This window comes from Canis lupus, chromosome 18 (assembly GCF_003254725.2).
Source record: "Canis lupus dingo isolate Sandy chromosome 18, ASM325472v2, whole genome shotgun sequence".
In the NCBI taxonomy this organism is placed as follows: Eukaryota; Metazoa; Chordata; class Mammalia; order Carnivora; family Canidae; genus Canis; species Canis lupus.
In genome coordinates, this window is record NC_064260.1 from 42,463,171 (window position 1) to 42,478,977 (window position 15,807).

The window sequence follows — 15,807 nt, forward strand, 5'->3', positions numbered from 1 at the left end:
TGGAAAAGGAAAAACATTTCAGATTGACTTTTCCTCTTTTGCTTTGCTGGGATTCCTACAACAAGCCCAGGATTAACTTTTCTAACATCTACCAATAAGACTCTATTTTTCTGAAATCCACATGAAGGCCCAAGGTCCATGTCTTGCTCAGATAGTATCGTTCTTAACACTTAAAACTTCAACATGCTACACTGAAAAATCTAAGTGAAATAGAAGTAACACTGTATGATCGTTATATGAACCTCTCAAATAAAGGCAATGTGGATCAGATAATTCTTGGTTCTGTTTAACGGCCTCCTGCTGATTGCTTAATCTCTTTATACCATAGTCACTCTTGCTATAAAATGGGTATAATGCTAAGAATGATGTGTCTAATAATAAACTACTTCTTTGGAAAATATTTGGTATATATGAAAAGTAAGACATTAATGATTATATTTTTACTGCTACATACTGATTCTACAGATTAAAATGACACAGCAATTTTTTGCAATACTTAAGAATATGGGCTCTGAAATCAGGTTGACCTGGATTTGATTTCTAGCTCTGGCACTTATTAACAGTGTGACTTTAAGCAAGTTACCTAATCTCTCCGCCCTTTTCTATAAAATTGGGGAATAGTACCTACCACGTAAGCTGGTAGTGAGAATTAAATAAAGTAATGTATGTAATAATCTTGGCATAGTGTTTGGCACATAGTAAGTATGCAATAAATATTAGCAATTATTTTTCTTGTTGTTGTTATTACTACAGTTGTTACTATGTACCACTTCCAGACATGGCAAAACTTACAAGACAGTGGTTTTCAACACTAACAAACTACCATCTGACCAATATAGTATAGCCCCCATTCATTTATTTAAACTTTTGCTCATCCAACCAAGGATGTTTACAGATTATCTTCAAGGATTCCTGGGCTATATAAACCTTACACATACAATAATATACATAATCATATGCCCATTTCAGCTATACGCTTTAAACTTATAGGAAGCGTTCACGTATTAACTGCTAATTACTCAGGAGACTCTAATTTACATGGGGAAAGTCCAGAACTATTTCTTTTTAACTCTCTTCCCAAGGATAAATACCATCAAAGTATTAGCTTGTTTGTTTTGCAATCAAATAAAGGGTCTCATTTGGAAATGATTGCTTGAGGGGCCTAGAATTTCCACCTACATTAATTAGACCACTCATTTTTTTATTATTATTTTATACAGAGTCCCTATACTAGAATAAACAAGTCTCACTAGAAAAATATTCACATAAATTACTACATGTGATATTAATAGACACATACAAGAGCAACAGCAGTGTAAGTGAAAAGTACAGTATATACATATATCCAACTTTAAATCTGGCTTTGTCCTCCTTTGCCAAAGTCCTTCTGAGACACATTTTAGTCTTTGAAGCCTCTTGAGATTCAGATGCCGGCTGGCACAAATGTTGAATTAAATTAAGACTGTTCTCTGAGATAAGAAAAGTAACCCTGTTAACCAAACAACTTGTCAGGTAAATTGTTTAGAAGTTTCAAGTTCAAGATCATTTATAAATCACTAACATGGTTTGATTTGATTTGGTCTTGTGAAGTACAAATAGATAGCTTACTGGTTTAAAAAGTTAATAGAACTCTAAAATTAATTATTTACATCCTCCATCTTTGCTCGTATGTCCTGATCCAGGAACATGGTATGTTCTGGTAAAATATTTTATCACCCATTGAAGACCATCTTTGATCTGAGACCACACTAGACCAATTTCCTCTGACCAAAGGACATGGGAAATGAGGAAAATCAGTACATATAATCCTTATACAACTCAATGAGGTAAGTAATAGACTTTTCTGACGCTCGGAGAGGTTAAGGAACATGCTAAAAATCTTAATAAATGGCTCATCTAGGATTTAAACTTAGATTTGACTCCAAAGCCTATGTCCTTCCACTATGACCTATGACCTCTCTAAACAAAAACAAAAGCAAATCATAATTAAGAAAAATCCAAAACCCCAATGTGTCATCCCATTTTATACTGTATTATCTAGAAATTGCTGGCTATTTATGTAAATACTAGAAAAGAAGCTTAAATTGGTAACTAAGTTAAAATTATTTATATAATCTTTAAATTGTAAATAAAAAACTGTTTCTTTTTTATTTTTTTATTTTTATTTATTTATGATAGTCACACAGAGAGAGAGAGAGAGAGGCAGAGACACAGGCAGAGGGAGAAGCAGGCTCCATGCATCGGGAGCCTGACGTGGGATTCGATCCCAGGTCTCCAGGATCACGCCCTGGGCCAAAGGCAGGCGCTAAACCGCTGCACCACCCAGGGATCCCCAAAACTGTTTCTTTCTAATTACACATGTAATTATTATTTTTTAAAATTATTTCTAAAATTACTTTTTAAAATTATTTTTAAAAATTCCAACAGTTTAGAAAAAGTTAAAAACTAATCCCAGTTCCCATTGGTAACAGTTGTTGTCAGTTTGGTATGCATACTTTTAAAAAAATAAAAATACATAATTTGTGAGCTTGGTTTAGTTCTGTTTTAAATAAATGACATATATTTTTTTCTGAATCTTGTTTTTTTTTACTCAGTTATGTCTGGGGATCTTTTATGAAACAATATGGAACCAACTTAGCCTTGCAGTATTTCTCAATAGCAAATATTTCCCTATTAGTAAATATTTAAGCTGTTTCCATATTTTTACTATAGAAAACTTTGCTGTGTTGAACATTCTTTTTTTTTTTTTTAAGATTTTATTTATTCATAAGAGATACAGAGAGAGAGGCGGAGACACAGGCAGAGGGAGAAGCAGGCTCCATGCAGGGAGCCCGATGTGGGACTCGATCCTGGGACTCCAGGATCATGCTTTGGGGCTGAAGGCAGACACTCAACCGCTGAGCCACCCAGCGTCCCTGTGTTGAACATTCTTATACATGTTTCCCTGTGTTGAACATTCTTATACATGTTTCCCTGTGCATATGTGGAAGAGTTTTCCTATGGAATTGGCATGCCACAGGATGCACATATCTTTGTGGGGTTTTTTTCCGGTTTTATTAAGAAATAATTGACAAATATCATTGTGTAAGTTTAAGACATATATCATGACAGTTTGATTTCCATATATTGTGAAATGATTATCACAATAGGTTTGGCTAACATTCACCATATAGATACATTAAAAAGAAGAGAAAGAAGAAAAGAAAAAACATTTTTCTCTTTGTGCTGAGAACTCTTAGGATTTATTCTCTTAACCACTTTCCTATGTATCATACAGCAGTGGTAACCACAGTCATTATGCTATACATTACCTCCCCAGTACTCATCTTATAACTGGAAATCTTTACCCTGCCTCCCCACCACCTTCCTCTAATTCCCTCTCCCTAATCTGCCTCTGGCAACCACATGTCTGATTTCTTCTTTAATGAGTTTGGGGTTTTGTTTGTTGTTTGTTTTTAGATTCCATATATAAGTGAAATCATACAGTACCTGCCTTTTCTAAGATTTTATTTATTTATTTGACAGAGAGAGCACAAATAAGCAGAGTGGCAAGCAGAGTTAGAGAAGCAGGCTCCTCACTGAGCAGACAGCCTGAGGTGAGGCTCAATTCCAGGACCCTTGGATCATGACCTGAGCCAAAGGCAGATGCTGCACCAACTGAGCCACCCAGGCACCCCCAATATCTGTCTTTCTCTGACATTTTCACTTAGCATAATGCCTTCAAGATCCATCCATGTTACAAATGGTAGAATTTCCTCATTTTTTGTGGCTGGATAATGTTCCGTTATATATACACACTACAACTTCATCCATTTATTCATCGATGGACACTCAGGTTGTTCTCATGTCTTGACTATTGTAAATGATGCTGCAGTGAACGTACAGATATCTTTTCCACTTAGTGTTTTCATTTCCTTTGGATATATTCCCAGTAGTGGAATTGATGCATCATACAGTAGTTCTATTTTTAATTTTTTGAAGATCCTCCATACTGTTTTCCATAGTGGCTCTTCCAGTTTACAATCCCACCAGCATTCATAAGGTTTCCCTTTACTCTACATCTTCATGTTTACTTAGACATACACAATTGTTTTACAAAGCAATAAATTTTACAAAAATTTATTCCAATTTACACTCTTCTTAGCCATTAGACTATCTTTTCACTATCCTTGGTCTAAGACTTTGTAATTTTGCCAATTTAACAGCTATAAAATAGCTTTTCATTGTTGTTTTAATTTTGGTCTTCTTAAGTACAAATAAAGTTAAGCATATTTTCATGTTTATTTGTATTTTTTCTGTGAATAATCTGCTAGTATCCTTTGCCATTTTCCTCTCTGGTTCTTTTTTCGTCTCCTTGATTTATAGTTTTTTTTCCTAATTCTATATATGTTGCAAATATATACATCTACCTTATGACTTTTACTTTAATTTGTTTATGGTATCTTTCATTGTATAGACATTTTAACTTTTGTGCTTTTGTATTGTTCAGACAGACCCTCTCTACTCCAAGTAAATAAACCTATTATCTTATATATTTTTTTCTAATATGATCTTTACTTTAAATAATTGGGTCCCTTACCAAATCATGAATTCACAATTAGCACAGTAAGCATAATATAAAAAGAAATTTAAAACTTAGAGTAGAGAAAAATAAACGCATTAACTCCAAATCAGGCCCCTTCAGATATTAACTAGCTCTAAATATAAAACAGCTGTGTGTCAAGTTTAACTTTGGGTGCCCAGAAAACACTGTAAGTGGATCACACATTGCATATGAATATCCTAATAAACATCCTTGATATAAATGCAGGAGGCTTCCCTCTTTTAATAGCTCTTAATCATTACAGGGTTTGCTTAAAGGTAGTTAAACCTATAAATATAATAATAGCAACAGCTAACATTTATTCAGGTCTCTGCAAGAGAGCCTTCTAACCATTCTATGGGCATTAATTAATTTAATTCTCACAACAAACTTATGAAATGGGTGCCTCCTTTATTTCCATTTTATAGATGAAAAAAAGGAAGATTCAGATATATAATTTACCTAAATGTTAACAGCCTGGTGAGTAGCAGAGACAGGATTTGAATCTAGGTCTATGGTCAGGACTGCACTATATTGCAGCCCTTAACGAGCTATGCCAAGTGGAATTTTCTTTAAAAAAAAAAAAAATACTTGAGAGAGAGAGAGAAAGAGAATAAGCAGGGGGGTGACAGAGGAAGAGAGAGAAGCAGGCTCTCCAATGAGCAGGGAGTCTGACTCAGAGGTCAATCCCAGGACCCTGAAATCATGACCTGAGCAGAAGGCAGATGCTTAACCAACTGAGACACCCAGGTAGCCCCCAAGTGGAATATTCTAAGGACAAGTTACAAATTAAGGAAAGATTTCTTACATTAATAAATATAAAACAGACAAAACTAATACATCCAAACCACCACATTGCTGCTATTCAGCTAGTCAAACTCAAATACCAAAAGACACACTGAGGGCAAACAAAGCATTACACGTATGTTAACATCACCTGTGACAACCAGAAAACAAGAGTTCACTAAAGATCTTTATGTAAAGTGGAGGACGAAAAACTGAAGTCCACTTCCCTCAACCAATAGAGGTATTGTACAAGTTAACAGCTGTGCAAAGCTGAGTGCTTTGACATTCAAACAGTCTCTAGCCAGTCATTAATCCTTCCTTTTTCTTTCTTCCTAAAACTGGTGATTTTTGATATTTTGAGGATGTCAGTAAAGGTCATGTACTTAAATCCTATTGCCTCAGTATTTCTAGCCTAAATCTCATAATACAGAATTAGTAGGTTGGAGTCCTGTAATTTCAAGTGCCAGAAGCTACAGGAAAAAACAATTTTTTAAGGAGGCTTTTACCGAGATCCAAACTTAAAAGTACTCAGCTAGCTGACCATAACAAAATGTACTGCCTGAATATCCAAGAAATCTGAAGTGGCAGTTTTCCACAGTTACAATCTATGGGACATGTGAAGAACACAAGTAATAACCGTCATGACAGTAGCTTTGCAAAAATAGTTACTCATAGAACAGTATTGTTATGAAATCAACTCCATAAAGTCATAACACTATTTTCCGAAGGCATCATAGGTTAAATAAAACCCTATAAACTGACAAACATGGAGTAAATCAAGTGCCACTCATAATGTCATGTCAGGCAGGGAAGTATTAAAGTTACAAGGCAAGGGGCACCTGGGTGGCACAGTTGGTTAAATGTCTGACTCTCGGCTTCACCTCAGGTTGTGATTTCAGGGTTGTAAGACTAAGCTGCATGTTGGGCTCCAAGCTCAGGCAGAATCTGCTTGAGGTTTCTCTTCCTCTGCCTCTACCCCTCCCACTCATGCTCTCTCTCTCTCTCTAAGATAAATAAATGAATTTTGGGTACCTGGATGGCTCAGTTGGTTGGGCATCTGCCTTTGGCTTATGTCACAATCCCAGGGTTCTGGGATTGAGTCCCACATTGGACTCCCTGCTCAGTGGGGAGCCTGCTTCTCCCTCTGCCTCCCTATGCTCTTTCTTGCTATCTTTGTTTCTCTCTCTCAAATGGATAAATAAAATCTTTAAAAATAAATAAATAAATCTTTAAAAAAAATTTTTTTTAAGTTACACTGTGAAAATCAATTGTGCTATATAGTCATCAAAGGTTGTAGCCTTTGGGGAAAACCATGCCTTTACAGACTATTAGGAATTATATTTAGTAATATGCAATTAACTATGAATATAAGGATTAACGGTATTAGTACAATAAGGTAACTTATCAATTACTTGTCATTTTACATTCAAACTATTTCACAAAAATTAGCTGGCATTCACAACAACTCATATAACAGTAACAGGACCTCAGTCTAATAGAAAGATACAGAAATGATTTCTAATTTAAGGTAGCTGAAAACTCATGGGTTTAGAATTCCTGATCTTCTCCCTTCTGTTTGATACTGCTTCTATATGAAGGTGGGGATTCTCTTTCAAATATGAGTCTCACATGTCAAATCCCCACTCAGAACTGTGTCTACACCCTGTTTATGGGATATGGTTGTAATAATGCCCAATAATCCCTTTGTCTATTTTTGTTATGAAAGTAAACATGCTATTGTAGATATTTATAGATACTCCAGAGGCCTAGGCCAAAGTGCACAAGGTCATGGGGTGAATGAATGGAACAGCATAGCCTAGACTGGCCCTAATTTAGATTACACAGAAAACTCATGCCAACACTTACCATAGCATCTAAATTAATAGTGTCAAACACCAAATTACCCTATAAAAATATACTCTGGGATCTATTTTACCAGACCAACATAATTTTTGACTCCTCACTCATAGCTCTGTTGCAATGTCCAAGCCTACCTTTCCTGCCAGGCTCAAGTCAAATGCCGCTTTCTTCACGAAGCTTTTCCTGATTCTCTCTGACCCAGAAGCAATCTCCCTTTTCCTGAATTCCCTAACCATCTATTTAAAATATTTCCAATGTCACTTTATACCTTGAGACAGTGATTTCTGTTATACATGTGTTATCTTCTTTGTTAGACTTCCAACTCCTTATAGGCTGCTAGTGACCATGACTCATTTATCTTTTATCCCCTTTAACTCTTAGGACCATTCAGTGTCTTCCACATACCAGTCATTCAAATATTTACTGATTGAATACATAAACTGTATCACTATTTATACACTGTGGTGCTATTCTTTATTCAACGAAACCACTTCAGGATTGCGCCTCCCAGGTGGGAAACGCTAAGTACCAAAACACATTCTGTTACAATATTAGGGTTCTTACAGGACGCCACTTTTGTCCTGTTCTCAACCCCTCTTTCTGTTGCCTTTTTACTGTCCCCTCCCTCTCATCCAATGAGAAAGCACTTGCTCCTTCCATTGTTACTAAGGGCCTCATTATGTTCAAGGTAAAGTGAAAAAATGCATTCGATGCAATTACCAGTTCCTCACAAATTTGGAGGCTACTTGTCATTTCAACATCCAAGACTTGAATAAAAGAAAGTCCAAATTCTTTTCACTCCTAAGAACTATTTTCTTTTTTTTCTTTTTAGACAAAATGGAAGCACACAGCACAGGAAGCAGTCCTCAGTAAGCCACCGTTCATAAACAGCTTTGCTGAAAGCGTAACAAAGGTTCTGTTGTGCTCTTGCATGGCAGGGCCAGTAAGCAGCAGGGGCAGATGAACTCTTTACGAAACAAAGGTTCTGTCTTCATGCAAATGTTTGCATTAATAAAAAATGAAGAAAAAGATATAGAAAATGCAGGCTAGCTGGACATAATAGGTCTCTAAACGGGAGGTTTTTCACATTTTTCAGGCGGAGTCAGCAGGTCTTTTAAAAACTTTGTCATTCTGAACATTTCACAGACATCACAAGAAAGACATGCAAATAACAGAAGCAAATCAAAGGACATCCCGCTGCTCTGCTGGCGCCTCCCTCATCCATGCCTGGTTTGTCATTTTCTGTTAACCCTAGTGCTGGCTGCTGTTTTGTTGAGGAATGGAGTCCCTAGCCCATGTGGCAGTACATGTTCAGCCAGCTGGCCCCTGCACTGATGACATTACAATGCAAGCCATGTACTACCACTCAGGGACACGTGCTGCCAGGCAACAAGTCCAATGTGGGTTTTTTGCACACCCGGCTTGCAAATCTGCATGGGAAAGAACCTCTAAACTGACCTCTAAACTGACCTCTTAATAAGATATGATCTTCTTGAGTATGAGCATCACTGAGTAGTTCTCTGAAGATGGACTTACTGAGGACCAGATATACAAAATCTAAAATCTGAGGGGAGAGGTTGACCAAATACCCACTATGTGTCAAGCACCATATTATGTGTTCAACCTGTGTTATCTCATTTTACCCTGACAACCACCATCTAAGGTAGCTACTTACTATTTTCATTTTATAGCTGAGAAAACTGAAGCTTAACAGGGGTTATAAACCTAAGGTCACACAGCTAATAATGGCAAGCCAAGACTCAAAACTGCCTAATGGCAAATTCTATTTCTTTCTTTCTTTCTTTCAAGATTTTTATTTATTCATGATAGACATAGAGAGAGAGAGAGAGAGGGGGTGGGGGGCAGAGGGAGAAGCAGGCTCCATGCCGGGAGCCTGACACAGGACTCGATCCCGGGACTCCAGAATCGCGGCTGGGCCAAAGGCAGGCGCTAAACCACTGAGTCACGCAGGGATCCCCAAATTCTGTTTCTTTCTATTCATTTTTCTCTCTTACTTCAAGGTCGGGTGACTAAAACCTAACGGACTCTGAAAGTATCACAATAACCATATTCACCCACTGCAAGGCTACGGAGGTATCCCTCTTTCTCCATTTTAATCATCAGGAGTCTTTATCATTAATTTTTAAGAGTGAATGACTTTTTTGTTAGGTCATGATAAGAATCTATTTAAAGCTGAAAATATTTTCTCACAGAAAAATGGATATAATTTAATATGTTGTGCATAATTTAGAGGATTTGAGAACCTCCTATGGTTTATCTATAGCTCCCCTGAGAATTTATGACCCACATGTTAAAAAAAAAGAAAACCAAAAACCCAGAACCCACATTTTTCTTCCCAGGAGCACATGGTGGGCTTTCTTTCACAATGATGGCCCATCAAATCCCCTGACCCCAAAATTCCATTTTCTCCTCCATTTCCACTGAACACACTATTCCTCTTTACCAGGACTTGAAATCTCGTAGGTCCTCCCACAGATTGTTCTACCAGCCTCTTGGTTGTACTAAACTTAGAATCAGTAGTCAATCACTTCATTACTATTCTCACCACTGCTCCTAAATTGCACAAGCTTAAGGAGTGGAAGGATTTTAAGATCATATCATTTAACTACCATCATTTTATAGATAACAAAATTGAAGGGGTGCCTGGCTGACTCACTGGGGCACCTGGCTGGCTCAGTTGGAAGAATATGTGACTTGATCTTAGGGTCATGAGTATGAGCCCCACATGGGGTGTAGAGATTACTTAAATAAATAAAACTTTAAAAAAATGAAATTGAAGCCTTTCCTCATTTTTTTCACTCCTGACTCAACGATGGAAAGTATCTGGGCTTGCTCAAATGCAGCTTTTTTTTTTTTTTTAGATTCTTATTTATTTATTCATGAGAGACACACAGAGAGAGGCAGAGACACAGACAGAGGGAGAAGAAGAAGCAGGCTGTATGCAAGGATCCCAATGCAGGACTCAATCCCAGGACCCCGGGATCATGCCCTGGGCCAAAGGCAGATGCCCAACCGCTGAGCCACTCAGGCATCCCTCATATGTAGTTCTGAAGTTCTCCATATATCCATCTGTAATCACATTGCTGAAGTTTTTCTTTGTACATAGCAAGCAAAATAAGTCATGGTAAAACGAAATTATTTTCAAATATATTTTCATACTCTCCCTGAATGGATCCAACCTTCTAAATGGAATGATCAAATTATATTATCCAGGCTTCTTCTTTTATCCTACTGATAACCTATTCAGGTCTCTGGTGTCAATTATAATTCAGGAAAAATTATAAATAAACTTTTCTTTGACCTATGATACATGATAATAGTTATTATAAAGAGTTACTTGTATTTAACACAATGATTGGCTAGAAGATAATCTAAGTATTGATAATCAGACTACTAAATTATGCTGAAACCTTAATTTGGAGAAAACCAAAGCAGGCAAATTATTACATCCCCTTATAATAAAGGCAGAAAAAGAATGTATTTTAGAAAAAGTAAAGAAAAAGGTCATTTCAGTTAAAAAAAAAAAAAGGCAAAGCTCAGCAGTACTGGAAACTTGGGAGAAACAAACATAATCATATCCTATAGATTTAAAAGAGATGGTTGAGCCAGGCTGGCTCAGTCAGTAGAGCCTGCGACTCTTGATCTTGGACTTGTGAGTTCAAAACCCCACATTGGATGTAGAGATTACTTAAAAATAAAATCTTTAAAAAATATAAAATAAAAGAGCTAGTTGCATAAAAGCAGTTATCTACAGAACACAGGAGAGGAAGAAATTGAGACAGGGTGGAAACAATGCCTCTCAATGTATGCCTTAATATATATTTTTTGAACCTTGGAATGTGTTATCCTGTCAGAGTATATGCATATTTGTACTATATATATTGCACATTAACTATGTATATATAAGCATATATTAATACTGTGTATGTGCACAGTTAAAAAGATTAGAGGTTGAGACAATGCAGATCCTTTTCTTTTTTTTTTTTTTTCCCATTAGTAAAATCTACCCCTAACATGGGGCTTCAACTCATGACGGGAGATCAAGAGTCCCATGCCCCACTGGCTGAGCCAGCCAGACATCCCAGAGGATTCTTTTAATAATAGCTTTAATGAAATATAATTCACTTACCATAAAATCCACCCTTTTAACATGTACAATTCAAGTTTTTAGTATACTCAAAGAGTCGTGCAACCATCCCCACTACCTCATTTCTTCATCTCTTCAATCGTCCAAAGCAAGTACCCATTAGCAGTCAGTTCCCATGCCCTCTTCTCCTAGCCCCCAGAAACTATTCATCTATTTTTTGTCTCTACTGATTTCCCTAGTCTGGACATTTTCTATAAATGAAATCATACAATATGGGCTTTTCTCACTGGCTTCTTTCACTTAGCATCAAGTTTTTGAGGTTCCTCCCTATTATAGCTTGTGTCAATACTTCATTCTTTTTTTCTTACTGAATACATTTCATTCTGAGTTTACCACCTTTTGTTTATCCATCCATCAGTTGTATTCATCTTGTTGGCTATTAAGAACAATGTCACTGTGGATATTTGTGTACAGATTTTTGTGGAGCTATTTTTCACTCTCATGGGCATATGTTTAAGGGTGCAAGTGCTAATTATATAGTAACTGTATGTTTTATTGCCAAATTGTTTTCAAAAGTGGCTGCATCATTCTATAACCCTAACAGACACATACGAGGGTATAATTTTTCTACATCCTTACTAATACTTGTCATTGCCCGTATTTTTTTATTTTAGCCATCTTAGTGAGTTTGAAATGGTATCTCATGGCTTTGATCTGCATTTCTATGGTGATTAATAATATTGAGCACTTTTTTTATGTGTTTTTTAGCCATATGTATGCCTTCTACTGAGAAAAACCTATTCAAATTCTATTTCTTTTTTTTTTTAAATTTTACTGCAATTTCAGTATAGTTAACATACAGTGCTACATTAGTTTCAGGTATACAAAATGGTGATTCAACATTCCCATTCATCACCCTGTGCCCATCACAAGTGCCCTCCCTAATCCCCATCACCTATTTAATACATCCTCCCATCCCCCTCCCCTCTGGTAACCATGTTTGTTCTCTATAGTTAAGAGTCTGTTTCTTGGTTTGTGTCTCTCTCGCTCTTTTTCCCTTTGCTTTTTTTGTTTCTTAATTTCCACACATAAATCAAATAACATGGTATTTGTCTTTCTCTGACTTATTTTGCTTAGAATTATACTCCATCCATGTTGTTTCAAAAGGCAAGATTTCATTCATTTTTATGGCTGAATAATAGTCCAGAGACAATGCAGATGCTTATGTGATACAGTAGTACTAATAAAGTATTTATACAATGGGACTTTAATTTCTTTAGAGATGGAAAAAAACTAAAGTTAAAAGGAACTAAAAACACTTATAGATAAGAGGGTTCCAAATTAAACCAATATACCCCTTTGTATTTTCTAGGTTTTTTTCCTTTTGTTTACATATTTATTTATTTGAGTGGGAGATGGGCTGAGAGGGAGGAAGAAAGACAAGCAGACTCTGTGCTGAGCACAGAGCTTCACATGGGGCTCAATCTCATGACCCTGAGATCAAGACTTGAGCAGAAACCAAGAGTCTGACACTTAACTGACTGAGCCACCCAGGTGCCCCATATGGTTTTATCCTTTCTCATTTTTCTTTTCTTGTAGACTTATTATATTTTTTCAAAATTTAATGGAGTACTTTGTTTTGATCTTATTTGTTTGTTTGTTTGAAGTCGGCTCCACGCCCAATGTGGGGCCTGAACTCATAACCCTGAGACTAAGAGTTGCGTGCTCTACCAACTAAACTAGCTAGGCATCCCTATAAATATTTCTTTATACAAACATTGCTGAACATAAAAATATGTCCCTAGAATTTTCAGTTTTCTTGGCCCAAATCATTATGCAATATCCCTACTGGTGATTATGTTCTCTTTGATTCCTTCCCTAATTCCTCCAATCTCCTGTATCTCCTTTTTTCCCCTGAACTATTACTTATCACATAGCACTTGATTGCACACTGACTCAGTGTTATTTCATCGGTTAGTGTCCTCAACTACATTACCACACAATTGAAGACATTATTTTATTTTTTAATAATTATTTAATACTTAAGTATGGTCTTTGTCCTTGAGAAGCTTACCATCTATTAGAGAAGTAGATATACAAATTAACAATATAATATAGTATGATAATTGTTATAAAGGAGGTATGTAAAAAGTGTAAACAGAAAAGAGTGGTTTTGTTGACTCAGAGAAAGAGTTTCAAAAGAGGAACACTTATGCTGAGAAAGCCTGTGAAAGAATTTGCCACGTGAACAAGTGGAGAGAGGATATTCAATAAAGACACATCAGAACAGGCAGAAGGATGAAGATATTTTTCATATTTGCATAGTGGATCTGAAAAGCTAAATTAGCTTTGCATTGTCTCTGGACTATTATTCAGCCATAAAAATGAATGAAATCTTGCCTTTTGAAACAACATGGATGGAGTATAATTCTAAGCAAAATAAGTCAGAGAAAGACAAATACCATGTTATTTGATTTATGTGTGGAAATTAAGAAACAAAAAAAGCAAAGGGAAAAAGAGCGAGAGAGACACAAACCAAGAAACAGACTCTTAACTATAGAGAACAAACATGGTTACCAGAGGGGAGGGGGATGGGAGGATGTATTAAATAGGTGATGGGGATTATGGAGGGCACTTGTGATGGGCACAGGGTGATGAATGGGAATGTTGAATCACCATTTTGTATACCTGAAACTAATGTAGCACTGTACGTTAACTATACTGAAATTGCAGTAAAATTTAAAAAAAAAAAGAAAAGAAATAGAATTTGAATAGGATGATTTCTGGGTTCCTTTCTTGGGAATTTGGGAATATAATGGCCCCATTCACTATGATCAATACAGTTCAGTATTGCTAAAAGATAAGTTTAGACAGCATCATCATTCTAAAGGACTCTATAAGGAGCACAGATTTTGGGAAATCACTGAATTTCGAGCAAGAAAGTAAAAGACTAAAACAAAAACAGCAACAAAAAAAGAAAGTAAAAGACTACTACTTCTGAAAAATTACTGTGACAGTACTGTGAAAGAAGTGGAGGGAGAATGCACAGATATAAATCAAGCAGTTCTTCAAACATCCAGGCCAGAAATAACAAAGACCTGAATTAGGAAAGTAACAACAAGAATGATAGATCAAAACAAAAGAGGAATAACCAGTAGAAGTTGATAATCGATTGGATATGAGAAGTAAAAGATGAGAGGAAATTTAGGATGATTTCTGGGTTCCTTTCTTGGGAATTTGGGAATATAATGGCCCCATTCACTATGATCAAATATAGGAAAAAGGGTCCATGTTATATGCCTTATACATCTTTTGCAGTATCAACCATAGTGCGGAGTACATACAGTCAATTTATTCTGTTGACCAACTGGCTGTTTTGAAAAAAGACCAAGATCCTTCTGTTTAATGATCTCAATTGACCATTTTCTAAAGTTGGTACAATCACCATGCATTAGCAACAGAAAAGAACTTTTGGGCACAAGATCACTAGAGTGGACTAACTTATCTAGGAAATAAAATTAAATAGGCGGTGCCTATGTGAATGTGAGTAGTGTGTATGTGTGTACACACGTGTGTATGCATGTGTCAGGGAGAAAGGAGGAGGGGAGTGCATAACAGAAGACATCCATATATTTATATAATGCTGTGACAAAGACTGCTAGTTGCCTACCCCAGCAATCTCTTCCTCTTTAGAAACATACTCCAATTTTTACCTGGGCTCCTGGCCACTGGAATAAATATCATATTTTCTCATTATCTTTCTTTGTAGCTAGACTTTAGTCATGTGATTAAGCTATAAAATATAAGCCCAGTATGGTGTGGGTCTTCTAGAAAGTACTAAAATGGAACTGATTCAGCTGAAAGATGTCCCTTATTTACCCTAGAGGATAATAGAGAGCTCCTTCAGTCCTCATGGATCGTGAGGTAAAAGATGGAATCTCTGGTTAAGATGTTGGAGCAAACGTATGGAAACCTGAGTTGCTGATTATACTTTGGAGCACACCATACCAACCAGAGACTGCCTATCTTCAGCCTTGTTTTCCACAAAAAGAGAAATAATCTTTTTTTTTTTTAAGATTTTATTTATCTATTCATGATAGACACAGAGAGAGAGGTAGAGACACAGGCAGAGAGGGAGAAGCAGGCCCCATGAAGGGAGCCCAATGCGGAACTTGATCCCAGGACTCCAGGATCACACCCTGGGCCAAAGGCAGGTGCTAAACCACTGAGCCACCCAGGGATTCCAAGAAATAATCTTCTAACTTGTTCAAACCAAGTTATTTTAGTTTTTTTCTGCTGTATCCAGACAAACCTACTATTAACATAAAGTATCTATATGTTTTCCCAAAAGTATGAATGAATGGATCAAATTAACATACCAATCAGAATGTTCACTGGCCTATTCATGGGTCTAGGTTAGTGCATGATACAATGGCAGAGTGTTTCAGACACTATTCTAGCAATTGAAGCG

At 36.5% G+C, this 15,807-nt stretch overlaps 1 protein-coding gene and 1 long non-coding RNA gene across 8 annotated transcripts in view; one reads left to right on the forward strand and one right to left on the reverse strand.

Annotated features, from left to right (window-relative positions):
• CSTPP1 (centriolar satellite-associated tubulin polyglutamylase complex regulator 1) overlaps positions 1-15,807 on the reverse strand; it is a 202,543-nt gene that overhangs the window by 160,277 nt on the left and 26,459 nt on the right. The window lies entirely within an intron of this gene.
• LOC112663317 (uncharacterized) overlaps positions 1-15,807 on the forward strand; it is an 80,727-nt gene that overhangs the window by 49,007 nt on the left and 15,913 nt on the right. For 2 of the 4 annotated variants that reach the window (XR_003139168.3, XR_007403767.1), the window contains 2 exons: positions 1,683-1,826; positions 8,061-8,999. This is a non-coding gene — a long non-coding RNA (uncharacterized LOC112663317). Of the gene's footprint in view, positions 1-1,682; positions 1,827-3,525; positions 3,597-8,060; positions 9,000-15,807 lie in introns of those variants that run through there. The other 2 variants (XR_007403768.1, XR_004806500.2) reach the window with 2 other exon arrangements.